The sequence below is a fragment of the Bradysia coprophila genome, unplaced genomic scaffold (genome assembly GCF_014529535.1).
Source record: "Bradysia coprophila strain Holo2 unplaced genomic scaffold, BU_Bcop_v1 contig_583, whole genome shotgun sequence".
NCBI lineage: Eukaryota > Metazoa > Arthropoda > Insecta > Diptera > Sciaridae > Bradysia > Bradysia coprophila.
In genome coordinates, this window is record NW_023503823.1 from 1,300,766 (window position 1) to 1,324,863 (window position 24,098).

A 24,098-nucleotide genomic window follows, 5' to 3' on the forward strand; every position below is an offset into this window, starting at 1 on the left:
ATCTTTTTATATTCCGCCCACACACACAAAATATGTTCTATGTTAAAGAGGACATGCTTAAGTTATCGAAATTCCTGCGAGCACAATTTTATAATAGATTTGCCAGAACAAAGCCATCCCACAGATTCCTTTGTGTAATGTATTTCGTATGCCACATTCTTGTTTCATAGACGGAATGTAAAAACATTTATCTCATCTCCTCTTAATACGAATCGTAATCATTGGAGTCACATTCCAATGGACATTAGATGTTACCTTCAAACGGATCTGTAAGGTTGGAAATTAAAAATTTATTATCCATTTTAATGAGTTCCCTATTCGAATGGAATTCTAGATTATGTTTTGCCTTTTGTCGATGTAACTGACAAAATTTTCTGACGGAAATATAATGCCTTCAAGAGCAGATTGAAAATTTAAAATTACCAGACGATGCTGAACAATAGAATGAAAGGTGAAATTACAAATTCTTCAGTAATTTGGTAATGATTTCTACTTGAAACCATCGATACACATAAAGAATGTTTGTGCCGAAAGAATGTATGAATGTATGCGTAACGTAACCCACGTTCTAAGAAAGGGCGCGGAATAAAGCCATACAAATATTTCAAAATCTTAATGTCCCCTTCCTTTTTTAATTTCTCTTTGAATGTCCTTTCGCTTTATTTTGTATTGTGATTAAAAATTGTTGTCGTTGTGTGTGTGATATATTTCCGAATTTTCGTTCTTCGTGTGTACCAATCTATCCTATATTATATCGATGCTTGAAGCAGTGCAAATTTTACGAGATCACAACCTTAGGCTTGCTTTCACAATTGTGTTATAGTAGGTTGTGTGCAGAGGTCCAAAATTTTGAATTTTTGACACTAAACTCAACCAACTCAACTCAACATAATATAAGTCTTTACTTTTCCTGGGGTTTATTTGTTTTCGTCATATTATTCGCTCCACATGTATTCTTATTACAAGGGAGCTGCGGGAATATACCACCTTTTTTACAATCATTTTAATATTTTCGTAATTTATTTTATTATATCGTGTTCATGGCCTTCCAAACGTCAGACACGATCCCAGCTGCCAGACATGTTGAAAGAATTGACAGAGCGTTTTGCACGCAGTCAACGTCAATCAATTGAGGTTAAGGACAACTTAACGAGAACTTAAGTGGAGTTATGTTGACGAGTACCATATAATCAACATGGTGTATTCCTTCAACTCGAAGTGTACTGGAGAATCTCCAGTGGAGCTGAACGTGAAACGTATTTTATTTGTTTAAGATGCTCATCCTGTCCTATGTAGACTTTCACAATTTATGACTAAAGATAACGAGACTCTTAAAAAGGAACACAAAAATTGGGACATTCCGAAGATCAAAAATCAATTCAATGAATTGCTAGAAAATGGTGACCTGAAAACTCGTGCCAAACAACTTGCATCATCGACTAAAGAATCTTCAAAGTGGTTGCAAGTGATCCCATCGAGTCAATTAGGATTACTACTGGATAACAATTCTGCTTGGATTGGTGTTGGTCTTCGATTAGGCACTCAAATATGTGAGGAACATAAATGCCTCTGCGGTAAAACGGTCGAAAAAGATCTTGTGTGAAATGTCCAGAAGTAAAATAAGCAGAGAGACATAACCATAACCATTACATTTCTTTGAAACAAAAGTATTTGCATGGGTTGCATGGGTCCGGAAACAAAGAAATTTATTGCTAAATTGGGCGCTTTAATGAAAAAAGCAAAGTAAAATCGAAAGAATACCTTTCAATCACCCAATAAGAATAAATTCAACTTAATTGATGATACGTAATAATACAATCATATCACATCGTCTGCTTTTATGGTTTTTGACGAGAAAACAAAAAAAAATAAAAAAAAATTAAACGCTTGCACTGGATTCGAACCCGGCACCTCTTACTTGCCAGACTCAGACGTATAGCTGAACTAACGGGCTGCTGAAAAGAGTGAATGTAATTTCGAACAGCTTATAATGTACGGATAAGTAATCGTACAGCAGTGTACGGATCAAGTGTACATCGATGTACGGATAAAACTCCCAAAAACACGATAAGACCAACTCATTCGTAAATTGTACATTTAAAATGTAGTGCTCAAAAGTATATATGAAAATCCATTTACGCACTACTTTGATCGCACTACTGTACAATGTACATAAATACAAATTTCGTCATATTTTCGATTCAGCTTCGTTTCGAGCCTTATCCATTTACACACTTTCCTGACGAGGTCGTTCTACCTCCCTTATTCAAACACATCTAAACACTTGCAGATGCAATTTTAGGATATTTTCGAAATAGTTGCCTTAACTTAACTTTGCTCAAGTTTCACCGCAAATTTTTAGTTCTTTAACGAGCTCCAAATAATCCCCATTATTTGTTAAAATTAGACAACTTTTAAGGTAAAAGCAAAATCAAATGATCGAGTCTGGTTTTTGACAATTGAAATTCAGTTGTCAAAATCCAGACTCGATCATTTTATTTTGCTTCCATTTTAGATGAAATTTTCGATCAAATTTATCATTTTTTGTAGCGCTCTATAGCGTCTCTCTTTTCATTTATTCCATAATTCCTAAATTTGCCATTTTTTTTACTTTTTCTGCTGAAACAGAACACTATGTGCTGTAAATTTTCTGAATATTGAAATAATTTCATATAATACTTTTAATGTAAATCAATGCAGTTATTCACACATTAATTACACGTATTGCCTCTGTTTATAATTAATTCATTATTTGGAATCAAAAGCTTGAAATGTACACAGTAAAAAACGAGTTTTTGAACATTTTTCCCTTTTTAATTGAATATGTTCTTCAAATTACACGAATGAATCTATTTTATAGATCATGATTCAACGAAATGCACACCCTCGTCATTTTGTGATTGAAATAAATAACGGAAAAAGTTTCAATATTAAAAACATTTTTAAATGTACAAAACCTGGGCTGATTGAATAAATAATGTTGCGAAATAGTGAAATAATTGAATGAATTACAGCTAAATTCAATTTGTCGAACAATTTTTTCTCTCTCGTTTGAATTTATGGTTAAATGTGATTATTCTGCCTTGCACAGCATTAAACATCGAATGAAAAATGATGTTGCAGTACATTTTCAGCAAGCACTCAATAAATGCAACAATCTAATATCCTCTCATGTTTTTCATAATTAAAACTGAAGGAACGGGTAATTAACTGTACCTTTATTCATACAGTCAGAGAGCAGTGCAATTTCAGCATGTTTTTCAGCTGATTCACACATACAATCAAAACTGTTTATATGGTTGAAACTGCTCCACGCAATTGTGGTAAGGTAAAACCGTATAAAGACGTTTTGATTGTTTGTGTGAATCAGCTGAAAAACAGCTGAAGCGAAGTCATGCTGAAATTTCACTGCCTCTAATTTACTTGGGCTATGAAATTGGAGTCTGTTTTCTTTTTTTGTAAGAATAACGTAAAATTTTGGTTCGAAAACGAAAAATGCGCTTGGATTGTACAGAATCTAAAATTAGGGAATTTTGTAGAATTTATGTTCCTTGAATAGGCACTGGGAAATGGGATACACTATGGAACGTGAGTGATTTTTAGACATGAATTTTCTTCAGCTTTGTTTCAGGTGCTCCACTCATATGTATAAACTAACGTTCTGTCCATGTGTCTATACGATTTTACCACTACCATTCACACAAGCGTAACTGTAACCTGCATTTCTTTTCGAAGGTTCACTGCCGTCCGCGTCATGCTAAAAAGCTTTTAGCACGAGTCAGAGGCGAGTTCTGGAATCGAATTCGCTAAGAAACGAAAGCCTTTCAGCATAAGTTCGGAACACAAATTTTCTTACTCGACGTCGGAAATACGCGACGAAGTTTCGATATTTTATCAATAGATAGAAAGTAGTATTTTTCGTACCAAGACAGGAAATGACGATTTTTTCAGCATCCCTTCACTAACGTAGGGCCATGATCATCAACGTCAGCTAATTTTCCCAATTTCTAAAGTTATTAAATAGATTAAGATTGTCTCGCCTAGTATGTGGTTACTAATTAGATGGAAGCACGAGGCTTCAGAGTAGTGTCAGATGCCGTCCAATGTATTAAATTCGTGCGAGGTGAAGTCCTTTTCCACCAAGCAATCTACGTAACCTTCCTATAAAAAACTTGAATTTGACAACGTATAAAAAACAAAAATCAAAACCCACAGAAACCCGCTTATCAAACGGACAATAGAGTGTTATGGTCAGAGCGAGAAAACCGCAGACCATTTAATTATAACTTGCCTTGGGGAATTTGTTAAAGTATTTGCTTCTCTTTCATCACATGAACAAACTCCGTAATCTATTAGTTGTAGTGGAACTATGTGAACAAACTAGGGAATGCAATCCCGTACCGATTTTTGAATCCCGGGATTCGGGATTGAGAAACTCAGTACCGGTACCAGTACCGGGATTTCCGGTACTGAAAAGATATGGATTAATTATCAGTAAAAGAAATTATTTTCATTTTATTCTCATTTTTTTAAGTTTTTTAATGGTACAGTTAAGTGTGCTTACTCACAGTGAAACACGTATCGAATTTATTTTGTTCTAAATATCAAATTTGACACTACGACAAAAGAAATTCGATACTTACGTCGCTGTGTGAAGGCCGGGTAACTTTAACTTATGTTTGCAACAGCGTAGATGTCACATTGTAAATTCAATTTTCTCTTTGGAAAAATGCTCACAATGCACTTAACGTATCATCGTTCAATCTTGAACGTATAAGTTGTGGGACTTGTTGTCGTCACAATCGCAAATTTTTGTGCTTTGTGATTTAAAAATTAATTGATTTGTTAGGTAATGTAAATTTTCAAGCACGCTGCCTTTGAAAATATAAATCGTGTGAAGTGACAGAAGACCGACTTTCCGACAGCGTCAATTAGTGGCAGTTTTGTGAAATATCGCCTAAATCCACAATATATTTTACTACGCAAGTAACGGCAAGCCGGAAATGCACGTTCAGATTCAACGCTAGTTGGTTTGATGAGCAGCAGACACTCACCAGAAAGATTTTAAACACTTCAAGCATGGATGATAAATAGAGTACTGAAACTGGACAGTGTATTATACAAACGTAGAACACTATAAAAATATTTCCATGTAAAATAGAGTACTTTCTGCAGCCGACCACTATGATCATGCATGCGTGAAGTGCGTTGCTAGCCATCGTAGTTTTAAAAACGTCTTTTTCTGTGTTTGCAAATAATACGACATAAGAGAAAAACGTTAATTAATCCTATGTTTCAATGTTTATCTTATATTGCCATAGTAGTTTGAATCATACAAGTTGATCGATTTCAAAATTTTATCAAAAAACACTGACAAAAAAGATTCGAACTCACCTGTTGCAGGTAACTTTGTCTCCAGATAATATACAATAGCTGCCACAACTGTAGCGCCCCATGCAAAAAATACAGCTGCGGCAGATAATGTACCTGTAATACCTGTAATACCTGTAGACAAAGTTACCTCCAACAGGTGAGTTTTTCGAAACTTTTTTGTCAGTGAAAACTGGATTTTAAATTTCGGTACTAATCTCGGGATTTTTTGATCAATACCGGGATTCGGGACTGGGATTTTCCGGTACTGGTACCGGGATTGGTACCGGGATTGCATTCCCTAGAACAAACTTCCTGAAAATTGTGAAATATTCGAATCTCCATAAGATGGGCAATCGACTTAGTAGATGTTCAAAGTATTATTTACTGTAAGAAGAAGAATATTTATTGAAACAATAAATGTGCTGCCCACTTAAGGTAGGTTGCTTACATACACAGCATACTGATCGGTCATAAAGATATTAGAATTGCTAACAATAAGTCGAATCGCTCACATCCATGCATTAAATTTGTGAACTTACATGACGTGTATACAATGATCTCTCATTCAATTACAACTCATGTTAATTAAAAAACTTTGCTAAATTTTCATTTACTCGATTTATAATTTAAAGAGACCAAATTCTTGAAGTTACAAAACGAATTACCCATAACTGGATCATTCAGACACACTTTCCCATTTGATAAATTAAAATTCTTTACCCAAAAATGTAAATCTTTCGTTTGCTGTGGATAAATTCCTTTTAATTTTAGAAAACTTTTCTATTGGAGTGTACGTCCTTTCAGTATGAAATCAATGTCTAGAACCAAATTGCTTTCGAAATTTCTTTCTAATAAAATTTATCATCTGAAGCCAAAAGCAATTAACGTTTTTATTGAACAAAATTATTCTAGATGGCCCCGTTCCTCATGTATACTGTACATACAGTATATGTATAGCATCCTGTTCAATTATTTGCACTGAATTAAAGCGTTTCACAGTCATATTTGAATTGGTTGTTCTTATAAATTACGTTACGATATTTCACATGCTATTACGTGTAGCGTCAAATTTTTAATTTCACGTCTTAATGTTTCAGTCTTGATTCATTTTACTAAATAAAATTCATCTCAGCGATGGAGTGACCATTTTTGATATATTTTTTCATTCAATTATTAAGAAAATGTATGCTACGCCTATGCTTGTGAACTAAACTCGAAATTATTTGCTTTACGTGTAGCGTCAGATTTTTAATTTCTCGTCTTAATGTTTCAGTCTTGATTCATTTTACTAAATAAAATTCATCTCAGCGATGGAGTGACCATTTTTGATATATTTTTTCATTCAATTATTAAGAAAATGTATGCTACGCCTATGCTTGTGAACTAAACTCGAAATTATTTGCTTTACGTGTAGCGTCAAATTTTTAATTTCACTTCTTAATTCGATCAGTTTCCAAAATCCAAAATAGTGAGCTAAAGCACACAAAAACGAAAATCTGGAGCCAGTTCGCACGAAGTTTTTAATGTGTAACTTCAGTTAGTCTGGTTGTGAAATTGTTAAATTTATCAGCATCAGCGTTCGTAAAATGTTTTCTATCACATTGTTTACTAGGTCCAACCTTTTGGTGGGGTCAGGTCCCTTGATTAATGAAACTTGCAAAATACATTGAAACATTCGTTTATTTTAACTTCAAAATTTCATTCTCTAAATTAAAACATACATTTCAGCACTCTTGGGCTGGGAGATGATAACACAGGAAGGCAGAAGCCTCTGCAACTTCACCATTTTACCGCTCTTGCAAAACAGAAAATAGATACATTGTCCCTATTGATGTGAATTGATGTGACAAAATTAAATTATTTTACGTAAACTGGGCCCATAACCTTTTCGGTAGATGTAAAACCAGTGGTGATCTCAATAAGATGTTTATTGAACTGATAGCAATGATATCAATGTTACATGCAGATTAATCTGGTGATAGCTGGAAAAAGAATACATTACAGGCGAGATATTGTCAGTCAGACATGGTTGCAGTTATGATATTGACATAATGAATTGCATTCTACGTCAACTGAAACCAAATTTATGAAAACCGAATTTCAAGACGTACCTTCTGACGTAAGACCCTTGACTTAACAGTGAAGGAAATTATAAACGATGTTAATATATTCAGTTTGATGATGAGCATTTGCTACCTATACATGCGCCGTTGATATTATTAAAGTTTTCTACTGCTAAGAAAATGTTATCGTTACGGGCTGGAAGGCTTTTAATCTCAGCGAAAATGTTGACATTGGTAAGCTAGGACATAACAACATCGAATATAAAGGTCAAAAGGGTTTATTTTTAGCCTAGGAGCTCATCATTTTATAAATGAGATGAAAAAATGATTGAAATGGAATGTTTATACGAAGATAATTTATTGAATAAATCGAAAAACATCTTGCCTTTCACAAGATACATTAGCATTGTTCTTTGACGAAACTTTTGTTATATGCGACTTGCGATTTTTTCTCGTATTATTCTGCAATCCTATTTTTCTGCTACAGAAGACTATTCAGTTTCAGATCCGATCCAATCTAAACAGGATTTGGGAATCATAATCTTTGTAAAATATCATAGTGAAGCGACTTTATCTTCTCTTAAACAAACTCTGTGTGTGCCGTGTCCACATATCCTCAAAAGTATCCCTCAATCCTAATATATGAATTTATAAAAAAAAATCTTAAAAGGGTAGGTGTAGGTAGCTTAATCGATATGTTGGTCCATTAGAGAGTATTTCCATCCTATATGTCGTATCGGGTGTATCGTTAAGTATGTTAGATAAAGATAGGGATGATCACATTGACGAACTGTAAATAAATAGTAAAATAACACTTTGGGATTGTCAGACGACCGAGTCTTTTATATGTTAAAATTGTTACTACAGTTCTGATCTACTGAATACTACTAAGGCTCTCAATGTTATGAAATTATGAAAATTCGAGTAATATGTTCCGTTGTGTCTTTACCAACAATCAAATCAATCCAAAGTTTAAATGCAATTTACAAAATTTTCATTTACATTGTAAAGATCTTCATATTTAAATGGAAAAACGTTTAAAACTGACAGAAAAATAAATTTTTCCCACATGTGTGTACACGCTTGAACGATTCCTAGGGGTTGTCCATAAATTACGTTCACAGTTTTTTCGCCATTTTTAGAACCCCACGCCCCTATTGTACACCATTTTCCAAAACCTTTAGCATGAAGGTTCACTTTGGTCAAACTTTCCGCCTTACCGTAGAGGCCACGGCGTGGACGTCATTTATGGACAGTCCCCTACTTTCTTTCACTCTTATTCTAAAAAGCGAGGCGGAAACAACCAGAGCGAATGGTGGGACAGGCTGCACTCGCCATTTGAACGAATGAAGGGAAATATAAGCGAATGACTGGAACGAACAAAGGTAAATTCTGAGCGAATGAAGGGAAAATATGAGCGAAAGAAGGAAAATATGGTCGAATGGTAGGAAAATATGAACGAATGACTGGGGGGAATGATTGAATGAATGGAGAATATGAGCGAATAACATGCGAATGGTGGGACAAGATTTTCCGTTTTTGTTTCCCACTCGCTAAAAAGATCATCAAAGATTGAGGCAAAAAAATTGAATCTATTCTATCAACGACGGGATGTCATCTGCATCGACCACGATTACAAAAATGGACCGACAAAGATCAGAATATCAAAGATCAGAAAATATTTTCAACAACAGAAGTAAAAGATTCGTTGATTATAGCATGATGCGTTTGCCGTTTCTAATAGGTTTAATAGATTGCAGACACTGATACTTTTCTCACATCTTTTTGATCCATTCAAATTCTTCATTTCCGACAAATTACAACATTCATCATGCATACGAAAAATGTTAATTCACATTTTAAGAGGGCGACAGCCTTTAGCTGGAAAATGGTTAACATCATATCCCGTCAACATTTCCTTTTTCGAAGGTTTTTAAAGTAAATATTTATGGGGCAATGTTCTTCGTTCACATTTTCAGCAATATACCCGAAATATATCCATTGAGATATACTTGCATTATGCTGTAGAGCACTCAGCTCAGGAAAATGGTTTACTATATTAACGTTCAGTTTTATGTGCAGTAGAGGAGATGGAAGGTGTATGTCTTATGACGAAATATATTACCATAACCGCAGCTTGGAGGGCATAGCGAACTCATAATAAAACCATCGTTCTTGCAGGTTTAATAAACTTTAGTTATTGTGGGGGGACTATCAAAATGTTCATAATGCTAGACCGAACAATTTGAACAAAGTCGTGCTATTAAGTCTGACGTTCGAGTTCGACACTGACTGTTTACTACAAAGACCAACAATTGATGATTGGTGAAGAGACTACAAAATGTGTGGCTTGGAAAGTTATGATTTTAGGTTATCGAAGGATTTTGTTCTCATAACATTCCTAACTTTTAGCTTTGATTCAAAGCCTTTGAATGAGATGTTTAGCCGAAAAGATTTGAATCAATTACATAACATTACAAAGTGTTGAACATTGGGTTTGCGACTGATTTTATGTCTGTAGAATGGAAGATAATTCCGTGTGTAAGTCGAACAATAACTCTGCTAGAATCACATGATGAATACGACTATTTAATTCCTTCGCTGGCTGCTGAGGATTGTGAAAAAAAAGATTATTTTTTTCATTTGTTGCGCGTATGTAGAATATTGAAACAAAATCAAATTTCCGACAACGTTTTTTGTCCTTAGAACAAAACCATTTATGGCATGGATTTGGAAACCGCACCATATTTATTTTAAACGTTATTTACATGGTACGAAGCGAATCTGTTCGAATAATACAATGTCCATGTGGGTTTTTTAATTAAAATTTATTTTTTTCATTCCCATTGAATCGACCTGATTCGTTTCGCAGAAGTTGATCGCTTCGAACAAAAGACTAAATTTTAATTATCACATACGAACAACGCTCACCGCATCCTACTTCTGTTAAGCCATCAATTTTCGAAAGCTTTCAACAGATTTGTTTTCCTGTGTTTATATATGTGAAGCGAAATATTATACGTTGCCACTTTGGTGTCGAGAAGGATACTTTTTTGCCATCGCATATGAGTCGTACAAACACACAGAGAATGGGTGGCTGAGAGATTGTGATAAATTATGTTGTTCGTCTGTGTACGAAGCACGAGCCATAAATATTTTGCATACAAGACTATGACTTTGTAAATTCGAAAAATTGGGGAAATAATTGGGCGGAAAGTTTTAATTTTCGAAATGTGTAACGGATGGGAACTCAATGATATCGCTGTTTATCATCACAACTCGGCTTTTTGTTTATGTTAAGTTTGAATTAAGTGTTCGGTTTTTAATGAAACAGCTTAAATGGTTGGGGGAGAATTTATTAGGTTGAAAATTGTACGTAATTAACAGCAGAATTTTTAAACTTTTTATGACATTTGTAATCGGCTAGGTCTGCGTATGGTTTGTACAAAGTTTCGTATGTTGTCAAAATAATAGGTTGTTTGAAAACAGCTTGAACCTCGGCCTGTGATGTAGATGAAGTTTTAGAGCTTTAGAGCTTTTAGGAAACTTTTAGGTAATATCCTTTAAAGGTTTCATTGATCGGCTTGCTTCATACAAAAACAAAAGTTAATAGCTAACGATGCCAAAAACTCTTTTTTTGTCCACTTAGAAGCGTTATGAAAATTGAGTTTTGTTGTCATTCAATCGTTTTTCCCCTAAATTCGTGGGTTCAGCCATATTGCGTGAGAAAATGATGATTTCCTGACCTAAAATCGCTGAATACCAAAACGCGCTATTTGTTTTATTTTCTTCAAAGTGGACGAAAAAACGGATTTTCACAAAACGTAAGCATGAAAAACGTTGTGTTCACCTCGGGCAGAAATAGGAAATCTCACCTTTTTTCTTCCCTTGGTTAACAAATAGCTATTTCACAACTCAGGCGAGAAATAGTATTTTACATAACTAGGGATAAAAAGATGAAAAGTAGAGTTTTCGTGTGAATTTTGTTCATCAGAGGCGAAGCCGAGGTCAGTAAACACACGAAAACGAGACTTTTCATTTTTATCCCGAGTTATGTAATGGATTTTATCTGTCTAGAACGATAATCTCGAGCTTATCCCTCTAGGGAGTTTTTGTTTATCTCGATATATCTGTTCTCGACAAATAAAATATGATATGCACCTATTGCCAGACTGTTATTTTGACGTGTAGGCATTATGGCCCACGCCTTCGGCTAGGGCAATAATGTCCAACACGTCAAAATATCAATCTTGGCAACAGATGCATAATATATATTACATGCTGAAGGCTTCGAAAGAAATGCTTGAAACATGAAAAGTACGGTTTTCGACGCATGTAGCATGTAAATAGTAATTTTCTCACCTCCACTGAAACTTCGGAAAAACGTTACATCGGGAAAAAAGTTGGAAATTGCATTTTCTCGGCTGACTTGTGGCCACACCATAGCGAGACAACACCCAAGAAATTTCAACGAACCTTGTAGAACTATGCTAAATTTGTCACATTTCAATTACGTTGAAATCCCGAATTTCTTAAAAACATCGCGGCAGCTCTACGAAAGTTCAAATTTCTAATATTTCAACTGTTTTAATATAAATATGAAAGACTGTGTGTATGCCCACAGGCTCCTTGTTTTCTTCCGAAATGTATTTTCTTCAGTTTTGTCCACATTAACTACGAAACTTTTGAGAAAATACTCGTGTTGTTTTAGGCCAAATATCGTCGTTACATTTCAGGAACCAATATATTTACCTATATCAAATAATGAATTGCCTGTGGACATGCTCAGCTTATTCAAAAGAAGTTTTCTTGAATACAAACTTCCGTACGATACACAAATGTCCCCCGTGTCTTTATGTTTACAATTTTATAAATTATGTATCCGTGCAGGCCATATATAGAAATATAGTACAGCCGGTAGATAGCACCTCGTCATGTATACAATTCACTGTTTTCTCTTGGGGAAAATATTTTTACAATTTTTTTGAAGACCGTGCTCGCTGATCAAACCAAAAAGTGGCCAAAGTATAAAATATATGTGAATGAGCAAGAGGAAGAGAGAGAGAGAGAGAGAGACGAAAGCTTTATTTGCCTTTTGTCATTCAAACTGTCTGACAATGAAATCGAGAACGGAATTTTAAGCAGTGTTAAAATTCAGTGAATACACAGCATGTATTTCAAATATTTTAGTTAAGGTATTCCGCTTAGCACGGTGTTTATATTACGAATTTTATCAAAGTAAAATGTGAGGAGCTTTTGTTCGTCTTCAGTTTTTTTTACAAAACAAATCTTTGGATCCGGTCCCGTTCATGTATAAGAAGATTTTCTTTCTAATGTGCTACAGAATTATTTACAGGCTCAGTTCATTAACTCATGCTTAGTCTTCTCTTTCAGACATGTACCCATGTAATTTTCTACATAAATAATTTCTCACTTACTTCAAAGCGCCTCTTATAAAAGACGAATTGGTTCAAGGGCTTTCATCATCTTACATTTTTGCATTTGCCATAAGTACACGGCCTCCCTCGCCCATTGAGACGGTTAAAGGTAAGTACCAACGTACTAAAATGAATATTTTCGAATTTAACAAAATTTAATTGTTTCTTCAATTACTGGTAAAAAAATTAGATCCCACCTCTTCGGTGGGTGAGGTCCCTTGTAATTTCAGTAATTTCATTTAATGATTTGAACTTCGTTCTTTAAATTGTTATGCTAGACGATTATTACTGGTGAACTTAGTTATCATTCAGAAAACATTGGAACTTTAGACATTAGGGGTGTGCGATGGTTCGGGGATCAGGATGGAAGGGGACCACAGAATATTCTTACCATCCCTAGATGTCAAAAAGTGATTTTTTTTTTTTATTCATTTACAACTTGCGCCAATTCACTGAAGCTGAATTTGCGACTACTGGTAAAATCTCATATTTCGATCTCTATCAACAATATGCTGCGAGATATTTTTTGCCCTAATTAGTGTTTTTCTACTAATTAGAGTCCAATAAAACAGAAAATGTTTAAATTGGAAATATTTGGCCGAAGCATTATGTTTGGTGTGTCGTCAAAGTTCGCCAACTATGAAAAATTGGGTAAATTTTAAACTTGAAAATTCTATAATCGACATAGAAAATTATTCGATTATTGCTCAAATGGGCTTTTAAATTGTTGGGAATGTTGCCGGCTATCCAAAAAAGAAGAGTTTTTGAAAATCGTCTGTGAATGTGTGTGGTGTGACTGTTTGTTTGGCCCAAAATTGAGGAAAAATTCCTCAACGGACAAAATCGCACACCCATGATATTAGACATGTCAGAGTTTTAAAAGTCATTGAGGTGTTCAGTCAATTAAGTGAATGTATTTTGGCGCAAAATTTGAATTCGCTAAGATATTTTACATTTTTTTTTGCCAAAATAAACCTGGAAACATCGATGACTTTTAAAACTCTAAAAAGTATGAAATATGTTCCTAACGAAAAAAAAACCCGCTGTATTGCGGAAATAATAGTCAACAGCGTAAAATCCCGTTTTTCTGGGATAGTTTCTAGATCATCAGCCTCACATTCGAACTTAACATCAGGAATTTAATTCTGCGGCGAATAAAACCAATTTCATCAAAGTCGGTTAAGAATTACTCGAGTTATCGTCTCCTCAACGAAAAAATATGGCCCACATTTGACGTTTTTCACGACATTTCACACATTTTCAATCAATGATGAATTTGTCTTCGGATCCACATTCTTCGGTATTTTCTGCCGTAAGACCCTAACTTTCAGTCAAAAAATTAAGGGTCTTAGTATTGATGTGGAGGAACTATGGAATATGTGATCTTTGTTATTGTGTTTTGCCAGAAAGACCTCGAGGAACAAAATATTTACTAGACAATACAAACATATTCGTTATTTCGTGTAGAGAATAAATTTGATTTTAAATTGAATGAACACTGACTACGAATTAATTTTCTGTGAAAATCGAACTGTTTCTCAAAGTTATCTTGCTGATCCGATCAGGCTATCTTTTATCTAGTTTTTACATTCACTACAAGAACGAGTGTAATAATTAATGTCTACAAATAAATTTACAAGTACATTCTGAAAGATGTGATACATATATAAAGGCACCGTATGCAAAAAAAAGAACGTTGCAATCTAATCAAATTACAAAAAGAAACGGTTCCGATATTAAGCAAGCCGAATATCAATAAATTCTTGACTTCAGTTTATGCATGCGATATAGGTAATTAAATGATATTAATCGATCATTCGCAACAGAGTTATTGCAGATTTGCATGCACGTCTATGAATGTTTCGGATAATTTAATATACCAACGAAGTGAACAGTTATCAGATAGCTGAAGTTTTGCAAGTTCCGTCATTTCACATTTATCTATTTTTACATCTAGAACTCAATTTTTTCGCGATTGACTTAGAGTCTCACGTTGTAAAGGGTTTTGTGGACAAGAAGTACATTAATCTTTCAGAGACGGCAAGCACATCAGCAGCAGAATTGTCGGATCTAGTCGATCTAGTGCTTCATTTGTTGTAACAATTTTCATCATATTGATGAAAAGACTTTTACTTCAATTGTTTTAAGGTACGTTTTACTATGTGAGTCTTATCGTCAATTTTGTCTTTCTCTGTTACTTACCTGCTTTTCAGTCAAAACTCAAAATCTCCAGACTATAATTAGCCTACCTACCATCTAGCTGTATTCTACATTTTTGCATGTTTGTAATAAAATCTTAGACAATAAGAGTAAGAGCACAAAGTAACTCGAAATTTGTAAAACAACAAACATGCAATGTAAAGCATTATTGATGCAACACAAAACGTTTTAAAAAGCAAGAACGCAAGCATTGTACCCTTATATTCGACAAAAATACAAAAACTGAACCTTTCTCGGAATGGCGAAATTCTCACAGGTATTAAGGAATGCATGAATGCCTCGGAATTTTATTAGGCACATGGATACTGCACAGCATGTTGAACGCCACTACTAAATATGCAAACATTTCTTTGCCTCAATTTACAATTCTAATTTTACGATTGCATCGGATTAGTCTTGCATCGGTAGAAACCATTAGCACAGTGTCTGCAAATATCTAAATATTGTACTTGCTCAACTGCAATGCTTTATTTTGTAGGCTCCATTTTATGCCACATCGATTGCATATTTTACGAAACGTTTTTATCTTTTCTTTTCCGGAATACGTTGCAAATTAAAATTTAATTCTGGTTTCTGGTACTGACTACCTTGAACAATTTTTTTGATAGTTGTATGTGGAACACAAAACTGAAACTTCACCCAATGTTAATCTACTTCCAGCAGATTCTTGCAATCAATTTACGCAATCCAGAAATAATGTTCAGACTGTGTAATGGTCAAATAAATTTAAATTTAATCAACAATATTCTACGAGAAATAAATCATTTTAAATGTCCGCCCAGATAAAGCTTTTCACGGATCATGCACTTCTTTGTTCTACTTTAGCTACTATGTGAGCTCAGAGCTCATAATTTCCAAATGTAACATTCTTTTCGTTTCTGCAGAAATATTCTTTTCACGTGCTCTGATAATTACTTCCCAGTGATAACAGGTACACATTAGCCATTATAGTCTCACGTAATAAAATATCATAGTCCTAGATGACCACGAGCAGCAAAATAGCAACGCTTCGCTGGCTTGTAGGAATTTCTTTATTTATGAGGCTTAAAAATGTTACATATTAGGTAAGGATGTGCTGCTACCAGCTACATATATTACGTTATGTTTCATTTGAAGTATTTCGTTGAATTTCCTCACTTAGGGCTTATTTAGAAAAAGAAAATTTCTCTCTTCCTCCACCTATTGTGAACTGTCACTACATCTTACAGTGGAATAGCAACATTTTACGAAACGACTACGACTAATACTTTTCAGACATCAGTAAATGAATTTACATAAAAAGATGAAAAGTAGAGTTTTCGTGTGAATTTCGTTGTGCCGAGGCGAGTCCGAGGTCAATAAAACTCAAGATTTTTCATTTTTATTCCAAGTTATGTCTTGTAATCTTGTAGCTCGTGCAGCAGGTTACAAGTTTCGCATAAATGGAAAATATTTGGTGAAAGTAGCCCACTCGCCTGATATTTTTTGTGTGAAATATTTCAAAAGAATGTTCCGTTTGTAATAAATTTTCGCTGTAATGTGTATACAATACAGCAATGAGTATTGTTAATTCAGAACGAAAGTCGGCTTTTGAACGGGCGCACAAAAGAAAAGTCGAAAAAGGTTTTTACATCGTGAGCAATTGAATAAGAACTGCATGCAGCTCAACATGCTGTTAACTCTGATTATATGGTTTCGGGCTCCTGAATAGAAATTTTTGTCGGGCTTTCACAATGGTGAGATTTTTCTTCAGTAAATTTGATTGGATATTTTACAAAAAAAAAAGCTTTGTGGTTTTCGGAAAACGAATGCCAAGAGAGGTACAAATTTGTTGTTTCGAGTTTTTTTTTCGTCATCAAATTGATTTTAATTAATTTCGTAATTTGAAGCTATTTCTGTCGTCAATTTTCTAAACTCCTATGTAATTTGCTACACTATTTCATGATTTGATCTCGAGAAAGAATATATAAAATGACTTCATACGCTAAGCATAGTTATTATTATCGTGAAACGGAAATTTCCCGGTATTGTTTCAGCTGGTGTATCACAGAGATTAACAATTTTCACAAAGAAGAGACGCCTTCATAGAAATTTCCCTGTAACCATAGCATAATATTACGCTGAGGCTTTGTTTTATATGCAAGGTGCTTAAATATCTATAATTACAAAGGTAAATACTCGCATTATTATTTCTGTCATTTACTCGAAATTAATTAGATGCCCTGCAGGCTATTAATTAGATGTATTCCAGCCTTGTAGTGGTTGATTGGATTACGAATTAAACAATAACGTGTGGTTGCATTCCATTACCTCAAAATGATTTGTTACATAATGCATGGCTCTTCCTGCCATGAAACAAAACGGTTTGACTGGATCCATCATATAAGACTTTACAGCTTTGCTACTTAAACTATAGTTTCACGGTTTATTTCTTTTTGTACACAAAAAGTCAGTTTTGTACACAAAACTTACATTTTGTACACAAAAAGTTTATTGTTTATTATTAAACCATGATTTTGTACACAAAAATGATTATTTTGTACACCAAAATGCTTATTTTGTACACAAAAATGATCAATTTGGACACAAAAAGTTCATTTTGTACACAGTAAGTTCGTGTTGTACACAAAGAAGTATAATTTTGTACACATAGAAATATCATTTTGTACATAAATTTGATGATTTTGAGAGATATAAGAATATATTGATTCAGCGACGTTAGCGTGTTTTAATAATGAGCTGTTTGAGATGAGAAAGTAATTGGTAAAAATTATTTATTTATGTAGCAGCGCCGCAGGCCGTGGAATAATAAAAAAAAAAAAAAAAAGCGGGGTCGAGGGGCGGCAGCCCCCGCAGTGGGGGGTCAAGGGGGGTACAGCCCCCCTTGCGGGGTCTAAGGAGCGGAGCCCCTAGCGGGGTTTGGGGCAGAGCCCCATGAACGTACGGCAGCCTGCAGGGCGTAAAGAAAAGCTCGCCGCAGGCGCGGGGGTTTGGGGGCGGAGCCCCCGCACAAAGAAAATACATCATCCTACAGTAAAGACAGTGTACGAAACAAGATGTAGTCCAATGACAAAAGATTGAATTAAGCAAATATACTTTTGAAAGACTACAGACACAAATTACACGTTCTCTTCTCTAACTGTATTACCTCTTCTTTTTGGTGCCGTTGTTCTGTTAATTATTAACTTCTAGGAATGAAAGTGCTGCTCAATGCAATTTATGTTTATAATAAAAAAATCTCTCAAAATCAAAAAACACAGCCAATTGAGAACTCTCATTGTGATAAAGCTTCTTTGTTTTGTCACACTTGATAACTTATGTGCTGAGATCGCGTAAAGCTAATTCAAAAAATTGCTAGAAGCTTAACAAGATTTTGTGTACGAATAGTGTTTTCTGTGTACGTTGTTACGGTTTCCGTGTACAAAATCAGTTATGTTTGTGTACAAAATATTTTTGTTTGTGTACAAAACAGACCTTTTGTGTACAAAATAATCAATTTTGTGTACAAAATCTTTAATTTTGTGTACAAAATATTTTTTGTGTGTGTACAAAAGGGACGTTTTGTGTACAGAACGTACTTTTTGTGTACGAAATGAAATGAACCTAGTTTCACGGTAGCCATGACCATTATTAGAATTACTAATTATTACCGCTAATACCGCTAATTATTAGAAGCTCAAACATAGAGCTTAGAGCATGTATTTGATAATAAATATCACGAACACACGAAAAATTTTGCGTTGATGGGATCCACAATTACGCTGCGCTTTCCATTGTATTCTGGCATTTAGTCTGAACAATGGATAACTCAACATAAGTGTCGAATCCCATCAACGCAAAATTGCTCGTATGTTTTCGAAGTATTCGAAGGAGGAACCAATCGTCTCAATCCAGTAAAAAATGTTATTTCATTCATCATTCAACTTTTGAAATTCAGTTCCAGCTTTTAAATCCGCTTAATCGCTGACGGTCGACTTTTTCATACACTGAAAACTGAATCAAACAGATTTATAGAATGCATCCATAGACACCAGCTTTTTATCAAGCTAAACATATCTGAGCCACGCCGTTTGGGTGGGTCAGATCCCTTGACTGACTAGTTTTCGCAATCGAATTTTGTAATTGTAAGAAACATATAAACTGGTCTTGCTCAAAGCAGCTCTTTGTCTTGCTCATTCATTCATTGTTCATTCCTTTTATTGATTCAAGTCAAATTGTCAGAATACACAAACGGAACTTATTCTCACATTTTCAAACAAGCGATGTCTACTAAAATGACCCTGGAAAGAGGTCGAATTTCTTGATTAGACCAAGAACAAATATGAAACTCTGGTCGCAAAGTTCACACTGGTTGATTTTTTCTATCATCGACATCAAGATTATTACTTCAGCATTTTCCATTAACGAACTTAACCTTAGGTCAGTCATCATCAAAAAAAAGGTTTTGGAAATACGTTGAAAATTACGTTGAAAAAAATACGTCAAGTGGTCGTATGAGACAGATATTCTGTTGGAAATATCCTTCAGATCGTAAGGTTCATTATTTAATTTAATTTAACTTTAATTTAACTATTTTTTGGAAATCCATTGAGGATGACTTATAGCTATCGTGTTATCAAGCGATGACACAACAATTCTTTTGACCGTAAGACCCATGACTTTCAGTGAATGGAATTATCAATTACATTGAAACACAAACTTTTGAAACTTAAACATCATGAACTTTCCATTCAATTTCTACCCACAACATATTCCGGAGTTCAGTATTTGTGAACTTGCAGATCTGTATAATATAAGTGTGAGTAAATATGATTCAATGTACGCTTAATAATACGGTGTAGGGCAACGATTTACGTTAGGCTTAATTGAGGTGGTGATGGTAAAATAATTCAATTTTCGCCGAATAGAAACAGGTCATCAACTGCAACAAAAATGTTACGGTTTTAATCGGAAATAGAAAATCTTGTTCAACCTTTCGTCCATTTTGAAAAGTATTTAGACTAATAGACTGAATAGATTGTGTTAGAATCACATTACGAATTCTGTTGAATTCGAAATACGAAGCATGCGGAGACTATTTTTGCAAAAGCATTTTTTCTTGAATTTTCCCACATTTTCCAACAAAAATATCCATTTCCATTCAAAATGCGAGAAGAAAATAATGCAAAATTCTAGTCAAATAAAAAGCAGAAATCTAGGTCATGAATCGATTTATTTACTTTGGAAATATTTTACTTATTGCAAGGCACAAACTGTCCGAAGCAGGGCTTACTTTAGAAAATTTCAATTCTGAAAACTCCGAAAATTCTGAAAAAATTCCGAAAAAGTTCCGAAAAATTCTGAAATAATTTTTCGGAATTTTTCAGAACTTTTTCGGAATTTTTTCAGAATTTTCGGAAATTTCCGAATTAAAATTCTTTAAAATAAGCCCTGGTCCGAAGTCGTCTTTTCTCGGGAATTGTATCATTGAAATTTCGTCTGATGAACGGAAATTGCATAGCGGAAAATAGACTCAATTTCAGTTTTTATGGTTATGACGTTCGATGATTTTATTTACTTGCAACACGTTAAAATTAAAAATTTCAAAATTCTGAAAGGTTTGACAAGTTTGACATTTCAAAAACAAAAAAAAATTATGTCACACTCGCATTGCTATCTGTATCCACGTTACAATCCACCCAGCCTTTGTATTTTGTACGGTCATCGGCCATTGCTCAAATTCGATATTTAGACTCGACACACACATAAATTCGACACATAGCCATATTTTCCGTATCAAAACATCACCCTGCATCCGTTCTGTGTATGCAGACATGGTAGAGCACTACATTAACTTGCCTAGGGACATTTTATTATACTAAAAGATTTATGAAAAATTCAGAAGATTCTTCGAGTGAATTGTTATTTCAGCTGGGGTCACATAAGCCTCTGCTATGCCATAATATTACATGTATGCATCACATTTCACAGTGGAGTGATATCGTCAAATTTCGATTATTATCCATTGTTGTTTTTATGGCTATAGGATGTGAATGAATTTCTGCTATAAAATACATCGAATAACATTATCAATAATAAAAAAATGTTTGAGAATTTGCTATAACGCCAGTTATATGTTAAGTGTTAACTATGTACTTACAAAACTGATAAGTCAATTTACTATGTAAATGTTTGAAATGTCGGAGATATGCAAATTCTCTCTGGAAAATCATAAAAATGATGGAAATACTTTATGATCTACTTGCGGAAGAGAATTGACACAAACTTTTCGAGATAAGACAACAGCATTGTCATAGTTTTAACGAATAATGTCAACTAAATGTAAACTTTATAAACTTTGAAGTATTACAACAACGTTTCAACATAACTAAATTGTGAAATTTGTAGAATGAAGTTTTTCACCTTCAATCATCAATTTTCAAATACCAAAGTTGAGCATATCAATCTCACAAAAATTTGATAGTGTAATGACGATGGAGGTAGACAAAAGTTTTGAAGTCCGCTTCACAGCTAAATTCCATATTCTTCCTCTTCCTAATCCTCTTCCATTTGAAAAGTATTTCTCTGACAATATATGCATTTCATTTTCAAAAGTTCCAGCCATTGAAATGAAAAGATCTCTCGAAATAAGTTAAAACGAATCGACACAAGGCTAAATTGTAGCCACAATTTTAGTGACCTATTGCGTTTTCTCGTACTTGGTTACACACACCAGCACAAACATTTGTTATTTTTACTCAAAGTCAATGCATTTTAACACAAAACGATGTGGTCTTCTCGAAGGTTTGGGCTACAATTTAGCGTTGTGTCGATTCGTCTTAACGAAAGTCAAATTCAACATTTCGACTAAAAAATGACAAAATCTTATCAATTTACGCGAATTTATTAAAGAAATTTCTTTTATATTCACAGCCATTGCATTGTCTATCTTCGATTGAGAACTGAAAATAAATCTTTTTCATTTTCATAATGGTATGCACCAGTGCCTATATTCGCAAAAATATTTTCACGAATTTTCTGAAATTTTCGCTGATTTATCAAATTTTCACAAAAAACATTTTGCGAAAATTCACAAAAATTTGAGAAATTCGTGAAAATTTGAGAAAATTCGTGAAAATTTTAGATAATTCGTGAAAATATTTTCGCGAATATAGGCACTGGTATGCACGGTTTAATCAAATTTAACTTTCTTTTCATTTCGACACAAAATATGTGCAAATGGATTTCATTGGCGGAATAAATTTGCGAAAATCAATTTCATTGAATTTATTTTAAGACATTTGTTTTGAGATTAATGAAAATAATGTTTGATTTCAGTCAATGCTAATTCAATATATCAATTGAAAAGCCAAGAGTTACGACTTCTACTTCCACGTTCCACATTCGTTCAATTTATAAATTTCAAAGTTGCCAACAAGAGCTTCACATTCATTGATTGTGATAATAATATTTCAAATGGAACAAATGATTTCATTAAGATGTATGCATAAGAACTTTACGGTAACGCTAAGTACTCCTACACGGAAAGATCTTAATCGATGTTAGGTAAAAATGTTTAAAGCTTTTACGATGATGGATGTGGAAAACAACGTGTTTTAGATCCTACCTTGTCTTAATGACGATAGCGAATTGCGTTTCAATTAACGCGAACAACAACACTTTCCAGTCTCAAATAATTCCTAATTTTTATGTAGGCGTATGTCGTATGAGGAGGATTATTGATAATTATTATTATTATTGAATAAATGCAAATTTTGGCTAAATTTCAACAGTACTTTAGTTCACACAGAGAAAAACTCTGATTAAATGTTTAATCAATTGAAAGACATACCAATATTTCACATCTCTTGTCAGTGTTCATTTGAGTTCATTTTATACAGTGTATTAGGTCCCTTATTTGACGTTTCGAAAATGAACCGCTACTGCCTGGTTTATTTAACTAAGATGAACAACCAGTTCATTTTAGAATAAACAAAACATAGAGATCTAAGGCTTGATTTCGTAAATTACGTAAAAAGTGTTTCCTCGATACGAAGTTGAATTTGTTTACAACACAAATCTTCTGAATAAAAAGAACTCAAATATGAAAATGATGTGTCGAAGGTGGATTTCAGAGTAATGGTAGCTTCAAGAACGGTAGAAATATTTTCGGAAAAACTCTTTTTTGACATATAAGTAATCCATAAAAAAACACTGGAAAATCCCAATTTTTACTCTTTGGCTAACTCATTCTTTACTACATTTGTCATCCTCGATTTTCAAAATACTCATAATTAAAAAAAACGAAAGTTAGAAAAATTAAAAAAAAACCAAATAAATGAAAAATTTCCCCAAATGAAAAATAAAAAATATAAAGTCGGAGCATTATAATTTGATCGATTCTACTCATTTAATTCATTTTTAAATAATTGTAGTTTTCGAAGAAATCATTTCGAAAACATTACAGTATAAAAGCGTGCATTTGAACGGATTACCCGCAGGTATACCGCGAGTAAACAGCTCTAATGCGCATGTGTAAGCTTTTATACTGTAATGTTTTCGAAATGATTTCTTGAAAAACTACAATTATTTAAAAATGAATAGAAGCGATCAAATTATAATGCGTCGACCTTATAAAATATAAAAGAAAATATGTAAATAATGAAAAAAAATATAAATTGACAACTACCAAAAATGTCAACGCCTACATGTATTGGTATGATATTCTACGTAAAATCGTCCGAAATATACATCTTTTACAAACTGATGTTGGGGACACATTTTGTCGTACGAAATATCAGTCTAGGCATAATTAGTCTACGAACTAGATATGGCATATTTGATATGCAAAGAAAACTTCAAAATAATCCCAGGTGCTATGTCTGAAAATTGCATTAGTTCTTTGAAACAATTTCTATCCAAAATTTATTTTCAATAAATTCGATTTATATCCAAAAGTCGGTTTGATCACTTAATTTCATCCGAAAAAGATTAAAATTTAATCCAGATTTTTTCTCGGTGATAACAACATTAAACGATGAGTTTC

The 24,098-nt window shown here is 33.8% G+C and overlaps 1 long non-coding RNA gene across 1 annotated transcript; it reads left to right on the plus strand.

Annotated features, from left to right (window-relative positions):
* The first annotated feature begins 562 nt into the window (after positions 1–562).
* Positions 563–24,053, plus strand: LOC119083236. The gene is made up of 3 exons (XR_005088826.1): positions 563–769; positions 17,667–17,674; positions 24,043–24,053. It is a non-coding gene; the product is annotated as an uncharacterized LOC119083236 (long non-coding RNA).
* Positions 24,054–24,098: the final 45 nt, after the last annotated feature.